Below are 8,268 nucleotides of genomic sequence, written 5' to 3'. Positions count from 1 at the left end.
TCGCGGTCCGGTACAATTTCTAATATGTTGACGTCATCGGTACAAAACAAGCACCTGTGCGAGGAAGATGGGCATCGATTCTGAGTTGATTTTCTCAAACGATATAAATATAAGATAAAATTTACACAAGAAATATATTAAATTTATCATTAGAATAATGAATTTTAAAACATTGTTTGACGAAGAACAAGAATTATATGATGCTGACGACAGCGATATCTATTTATAGTAGTAGGGTATTTCCTGACCGGGACAGCCACTTTCGATTTACAACACGGGCCATGTGCAGTATGTATGTGGACATTTTACCTAAATCGTTACCAAAACAACATGACCAACCTTTTGATTAGGATATTCAACAAACAAACTTTGAAGTGATATCGACGTTATTGATGATACTTACAGCCTACATAACAGTTGTTTATGTTAAAACTTACATTGACAGCTGAATTATACTGTAACTGCACCAAGGATTCCAAGGCACATTTATGTTGAGTAAGTATATTTGAATTTCTCTTTACAAAAATATACAAAATGCATTATCAGGTTGTAATTCTAGAGCAAAATTCATGAGCATGAACTGCACTGTGATATCATTCATTGTATATAAAGTATAGCATGTTTCATATTATAAATATAGGTACACCCCCCCCCAACAACACACACACACATTATTTGTCTGTGGGCCTATTGGAATAATATAACAGCTGTTTGTATGGGTTTCTGTGAGTAATTATTACATGAATGAAAAGGCTCTGTCATTTTACAAATAAATTCTACAGATTTAGAACATTATTTGACCAATATACAATGTACATATGTTGTGGTCACAATCTATTTCCACCCCTACATGTAGATGTACAATGTATAGTGTTACTGCACATTCAAGTTGCTAAAATGGTGTTAACATGCATATGTTTGATATGTCTTTGTCCAAATTCAAGCAATACATGAACATTTATTGTCATGTCAGATTTTGTTCTAAAATGGAATATACAACAAATATAAATAATTAAGTAGCAGATATACAGTGCATATACACAATTGTATATGGTTTCAGTTATATTTTATGTATAACTGGTAAGATGTATATAAGTACATGTACTGTGTACATGGACCATGTATACATTTGTAGGCGGTATTCAAACTTGAAGTTGATCAATCCCTCAGTTCAAGGTTTACATACATGTACTTCAATGATCTGTCTCTTCATTATTTACTATAGAATACCAGAAATTGATACCCAGAGGATTTATGTACAAGAAAAACATATTATATTACATTAGTTAAATTGTGAAGAAAAAAGATAAAATAAAAATACATGTAATCTGCACCTGATGCTCAGAGTAACCAGAGTTTCTTCCAACTCTAACACCACATAATAGACATTCTATAGTATGATATGTCACTTCACTTAGTCTGGCAATAGATCTAGAGTCATTGGAACCAGAATAATCTTGCTATGCAGATGGAAACTGGAATGGTGATTTTATTTTTAATTTTAAACATTTTAAGAGATTCTGTACCTGAACTTTATATATATGGATGGAATACCTGACCAGATTAAAAACACCAATGCATCTGCAATAGCTGAATATGATTATTCATACTGTATTATGTTTTTCAGTCTCTAATATGTCCAAGCCTTTTGAAATGAGAGTAATGTAAAAAAAATCAAATCTGACATGAATATTTCATCTTCTTTTCAGGATTTTTTTCTTACCTGTAATGATCAATTATTGAATTATACTGCCAACCAGAAGTTTTAATGGAAGATTAGTGAAACTTTGAGAAATCTGCTAGATTGTATTACTGCAAAGGTAAGAGCAAACATATTTCTTAAGTTCAATTAATCAGTAATGGATCACAGGGACCTGGCACAAAATCTTTAACCAACAGTATACATATATACATTATAGTATCATAAATAGGTATACTCAGTCTGTTGGGTAAAAAAACATCCGTGCCAGGTCCCTGTGTCAAGAGTTTTTTTTTTTTTTTTTTTTTTTTTTTTTGGGGGGGTTTTTTGGGGGGGGTTGAAAACTTATTTTTGGATAATTTTTTTATATATATAAAAAGGTGTTTTCACCATTTCTTATATTCATTATCACACCTTGGAATTTATACCAAAAGTTTTATCTTTATTAGTCTAAGATCTATTTTTAAGTGTAACTTTCTAAGCTGTAGTGTATTCAATATGAGCAAGATTTTTTTTAAAAAGGTATTTAATTACATACATATAACATGTGTACACATGTATTTATACTTAGTTACTTAGAGTGTACCATACATTTCATTTGATGTTTGTACAACCAGGGACTGCCATTCAAATGATTTTATGATTCTGGATGTTTTTTTACAATGTTTGTTTTATTGAAAACTTACAGGTACATCAGTTTGGACTACATGTATATGGACATCAGTGGGTGACAACCTTAGGAAGATAACCAAACTCCTGTTATGAAACTGAAACTCAGCCAGTTCATCACCATTTTCCAATCTGCATTATTAAAAATACCATACCTGTATCTGACTTTTGAGTTCTTTCTGATTTAATTCATACAGTTGTGAACTTTTACAAGTTACTGTGTTAAAAAAATAAAACATGACAGACACAATATATAGATACATGCACATGGATATTCTATACATAAATAATGCAACCAAAGGCCAAAGATACAAGATATATGTATGTGTCTACAATTCTGACAAGTCACAACACACATGTGCATGTATAGATATACGGACACCTCATAATGTGTAATACAGTATTGCCCGTAAAAAGAGGTGTCTAAGGCCTGTGGTAGACGCCATATATAAATATATATATATCTGCAATATGATCAAGACAACATACATGTACATGTATATGTTTGTAAATACAGCAGTGTATCTATGAAATGGACAAGACATATATATATACGGTGCAGTGTCTACAAACTAAACAAGACATATCACAGTACATGAATGTACATTTGTATACATGTATATGGGGATTTAGTGGATGGGGGCTCCTGTCCTATAAATTACAATGGACATGTATATGTAGTAATGTTGATACTGCAATATGGTCAAGACATAAAATATACATGTATAGACACTGCAGTGTACACATATCTACAATATTGTCAAGACATAACACATAGATGTATAGACACTGCAGTGTATCTACAATATGGACTATACATAAAACATACTTGTATAGATACTGCAGTGTATCTACAATATTGACAGTACATAAAACATACATGTTAAGTGTATCTTCAATCTAAATAAGACATAAAACATACAATATGCATTTACATGTAGATACTGCTGTATGGTCAATACATATACATTTATGTAGACACTGCAGTGTATATACAATAAGGTCAATGCATAAAACATATACATGTATAGACACTGCAGTGTATATACAATAAGGTAGAGACATAACACATACATGTTTGTAGACAATGTATACAGTGTAATATGGTAAAGATACATGTTTGTAGACACTGCATGCAATGTATCTATAATATGGTACATGTATAAAGACATAATACACAAGTATGTGTATTACATGGTGTCTACAATAATGGCAAAGTATATCACACATATACACACGAATATGCACGCTGCATTTTGTTTGTAAATGCATGCATGTATATTTGGGGGAAAGTGGGGGTTCCTACCATATAAACTTGTCTTTTTGGTTATGAAGCAATATAGGACCGGACATAGAACACACAGATAATAAATGATGAATAGAGATGGGTTTTTTTCTATCAATATAAGATATGTACATGCAAATTATCATGAGTGCATGTAAAAGTAAAATACACAATTTTTGTCCATGAAAGCACACTTGTCTACTTGTCTTTTACTCTGAATTGATTTATTTTGTTGATGGATATTGATACTTTTGTGTGGATAAATTAAAGAAACTGACACTATATAAATGGATAAATAGTTGCCTTGTTAACTTAAAATTACTGCAGTATACGTATGTCTTGCATTGCATTTTTTCGCTGAGTACATATATATTTAGACATCTTATCTAAACATCTTGATTTGGGAGAACACACGCATACCTATTTGTAAGTCGTCTTGCTACGATGACAAAGGAAATGATTGATATGAAATAATGTTATACTGGTGATTGTTGGCGTTCCAAAAAAAAAATGAATTGATCTGAGTATGAATATAAATATTTAATGTTGTAAACAGTAACATGTCAAACAAACAATTTTACAACACAATACATTTTTTTTCTATGTGTTATTCGACTGAACCCCATGGAAATGGTTCTATCAGCGCAAAACTGCATTTTTTCGTAGTTTATATTTTGGTTGCCATGGTAACATTTTTTACGCAAAAAAATAATGATTTGATACTCATTCTGGCCACGTCCTCCTTTGAAATTAATATGAAAGTTAAAAGATTACTAAGCCTGATATATAAATTAAACTTTCTGTAGTTGAAGCAAGACAGGTAAAACACTAATTTTAACATTTTCAAAAATCTTCGGTTTTAAATGTTGTTGGTTTCCATGGTAACATTTAAAATTAAATTGAAATTATGGCATTCAATAAAATTTTCAACCCTTCTGCAATAATATACTTGATGATCAGGTTGATAAATGGACATTTAAATAAGTTTCGTTATCTTAAGAGTGATAAATGTAGGAAACTTTAACTTTTTTGTCATATTCAAAAGTTTCGGTTGCCATGGTAACATAATTAATGTGAAAACATTATTTTTCTTACAAAATTTGAAAAGGTTGTGATCTAAAGTTTCTAAATATATATGGGTTGATTACCAAAATTGTTGATGCAAAAGGGTGAAAAATCACTTTGAAAGAAAATGTCGGATTTTCGGGAACTCTGCTAAAAATTCTTGGGAGTTAAGGGGTTAAAATATATGTAGTAAGGATATTTTGACAATGATGATGATCATGGTAATGATGATGCGAACTGAGTGATGATGTTAGTGTACAAAGCTGTAACTATTGTGATGCTGTTTACTGAGTGTGATAATGGTAATCAAATATAATGTGCTACTGTGGGATATGGTGATTAATGAATGACGTTGTATATTGAGTGAATATATGTACTATGATGATGATGATGATGATTATGATGAATGAGTGAATGAAGACTATGAATGATTTGTGTGCTGATATCTAATGTAACTTTAACATTTTGAAAACTTCTGAAAAATACAAAAAATACAAAAAATGGACATGTTTATGTTGTAAAGTGAAAGGTCAGTATGTCATAGAATATGAAACGTTACACATTTTACAGACATGAATAGTCAATTGTAAGCTGGGGTCAAGGTCGAGACCAAGTATCTGGTCAGGTTCCATTAGGGTTACAAAATGTACGTCCGGGCATAGGTTGTCTGTATGAAAAGGTGCAAGTACAACAAATAATTGAGTCCCTGGTTTTTTGTACTATACTTTGGCGAGGTTATCAAGTTTGGGCTAGCTGTATAGTCGCTACAGATATTTCATACATATCTCACTACTGCCGACAGGAACTAACTCGGAATAAAAGTAATACAGCTATAACAACTAGATGACTCGAGTCAAATACCTTGCCACTTGTTTCCCAGGCCCAATTGGAACCCCAGGTCATTTATTGTAATATATATTTTCCAAATACGTAAGATATGTGATACAGATTTAACTCAATTTTACTGTTTATCTTACTATTATAAATTGGTTTTGCGATCTGTCATGGCTAACATTAATGTACAGTATGCCTATCTCCTCCCATCTAATTAATTTTCTTGAATACCTGATTAAATTAATCAGGATTAAGATGATTGGTATCTGTGATGGCCAGTGAATACTCTTCTGTCCATTTAACATTATAGTTCATAGCATCTTGGAATGTACAGCTGGACTTCTATGTAAAATCCATCAACTTTTGTGGCATTACTAGGATAATATAATACATCATTGGTGATGTTTTTTGCAGAAAATAATTTTATTGTGTTTTACGCTCTTTATAACTAGTCATACGTGTTGTGAGAGGAGAAAATCTAATATCATTGATAAAAGGGTGAAATTGTGATAAACCGATAGTCCTTATATTCGTATTTGCCACCTTTGTTGTCAGTAATATAAAACTGTAATAGGCTTCTCCAAATGCTGAGGTGACGTAAATCATCAGCCTACTCAGTGTAACCAGTGACTGAACATTTTCTATCGAACAGTAAAAACTTTCTGTCTCCCTTATGCATTGCTATCAACATGTAGCTCTGTATTCTCGGTAATCGTTTAGTAGCTTTTAGAGTTTGTTCCTTTCTAATACTTTGGTTTCAAACAGCAAGTGCATACTTTATGTATGTAAGTAACATTGCTCCTTGACGTTTCTCGGTATATAATAACTAGATGATTCGGGCCCGATGAAGTTTTACTTAAATGTCTTCCTCTCGCTATATAACAACTAGATAATTCGGGTCCGATGTACTTTTACTTGTCTTCCTCTTGCTATATAACAACTAGATGATTCCGGTCCCATGGACATTTACTTGTCTTCCTCTCGCTATATAACAACTAGATGACTCGGGTCCCATGGATCTTTACTTGTCTTCCTCTTGCTATATAACAACTAGATGATTCCGGTCCCATGGACCTTTACTTGTCTTCCTCTTGCTATATAACAACTACAATGTATAACTGTACGATTTTGACTTTATTTAATTCTGCACCGATCAGGTGCTTATCGGCAAGGTCACGTACATCATCAGCATTACTCCCACTGCCATTGTTCTTACCAGTAACTAGAGGTTTTGTTTACCCACCTGTAACACTTTAACCAAATTTGCCCACAGTGATAGTTTAGTAGCTTTTAGAGTTTGTTGCATTCTACGATCGTGACTTCAATCATTTTATAAATAACAATCTATATTGCAAAGTGCCTGAATAAGACCGGCCCGTATATTGATGAGATTGAGAAAAGAATCGGGTGTATTAACAAAGACTTACCCAGATAATGAAAATAATCAACAGGCTAACTAACATTCTGAGAGAGCATTTTAAGTAATAAAGCAATAGGGATGAGAGCGATAGTGCAGGAGCTCGAAGAGCATGGAAGATCAACTAAATAATTTAAACCTAGAAAAACATCGTGCTAAATAAAAGCTCCGACATGAAATTTAAACCGCAGAAGGATATTATAAAAAATTCATCATTTGCTATCCAAAAAGAAAAATATATATATACATAAAAAGAAAACACAATTATAAAACTTTATTTTCGTCCAAGCGCTTTCACGGCTCTTGCAGGTCTTCGGGGGTTTAAATTCTTTTATTTGTAAAACATGACGTCATGGAAACCATCACATGGACATAATTCTTTTTTTAGTTATATATATCTATATATATAACGTAAAATGTCATTAATATCGAGACAACGGGCCTTAATGAGAAGGTTCACCACCCTATTGTTCTCAGACCTACTGGTTGTCCCATTTTACATTTTAAAACTGCATGTTAATCTTGACAGTAGAACAAACCTGACGTTTTAATATGTGTAAAAAAATGTGTTTGTGTAAATTAAAAGAATAATTTTAAATAAACAGCATGTTAAGGAACTTTCTCTGCGATTGATTAAATGAACGGCACAAGTCATGAACATATTATTAGAAATGAAATTAACAAAATATTATTTTAGCCAAAAATTTCAAAAAATTCGTAAACTTAGGAAAAAGTAATAAAGATGCAATTAACAGTATGGTAATATCAATAACTCAAGCGTAAAAAGTAAATTATATTTAGCACACTGAATTACTACATAACGTTTCGCATAGAATAATTATCATTTTTATGCGTATGTAAAAATAACAAACTTATTTGTACAATGTACCTAAAATTTGTAGTAGAAAGTAACACCGAATTAAAAACTAAATTAAAACAAATACATAAATATAAGTTTAGGAAAAAAACATTATGCATTACCAAAAACTTAATTCCAATACATGAATATACATTAAATAATAGTTCATTTCATTTTCTTTCTTCTATCTTCCGTCTAATTAGTGGTTGGTTCATGGTAGTTGTTGTGGTGATTATAGCGTTGTTGGCGGTCGTTGTAATGGAATGGCTCATGTTTGCTGCTGCTGTATTCTTGTGACTGATGATGTGGCACTGAAGATCATAATAGTGGTGTAGCTACGTGAAGTGGTCTCGTCCGCGAAATCCAGGTTCACATCGCACGTCACGGCGCCAGTATAATATTTTAAAGTTGAATGTTATTTCTCAAAGTTAGTTGACAGT

The 8,268-nt window shown here is 32.0% G+C and overlaps 1 long non-coding RNA gene across 1 annotated transcript; it reads left to right on the top strand.

Moving 5' to 3' along the window:
• Positions 1–403: 403 nt before the first annotated feature.
• LOC138306016 (uncharacterized) lies at positions 404–2,528 on the top strand. The gene is made up of 3 exons (XR_011205757.1): positions 404–495; positions 1,710–1,820; positions 2,388–2,528. It is a non-coding gene; the product is annotated as an uncharacterized lncRNA (long non-coding RNA).
• Positions 2,529–8,268: the final 5,740 nt, after the last annotated feature.

Source organism: Argopecten irradians, chromosome 13, assembly GCF_041381155.1.
Source record: "Argopecten irradians isolate NY chromosome 13, Ai_NY, whole genome shotgun sequence".
NCBI lineage: Eukaryota > Metazoa > Mollusca > Bivalvia > Pectinida > Pectinidae > Argopecten > Argopecten irradians.
The sequence above is the reverse complement of the archived record's forward strand: the minus strand, read 5'-3'. Positions and strand labels throughout refer to the sequence as shown.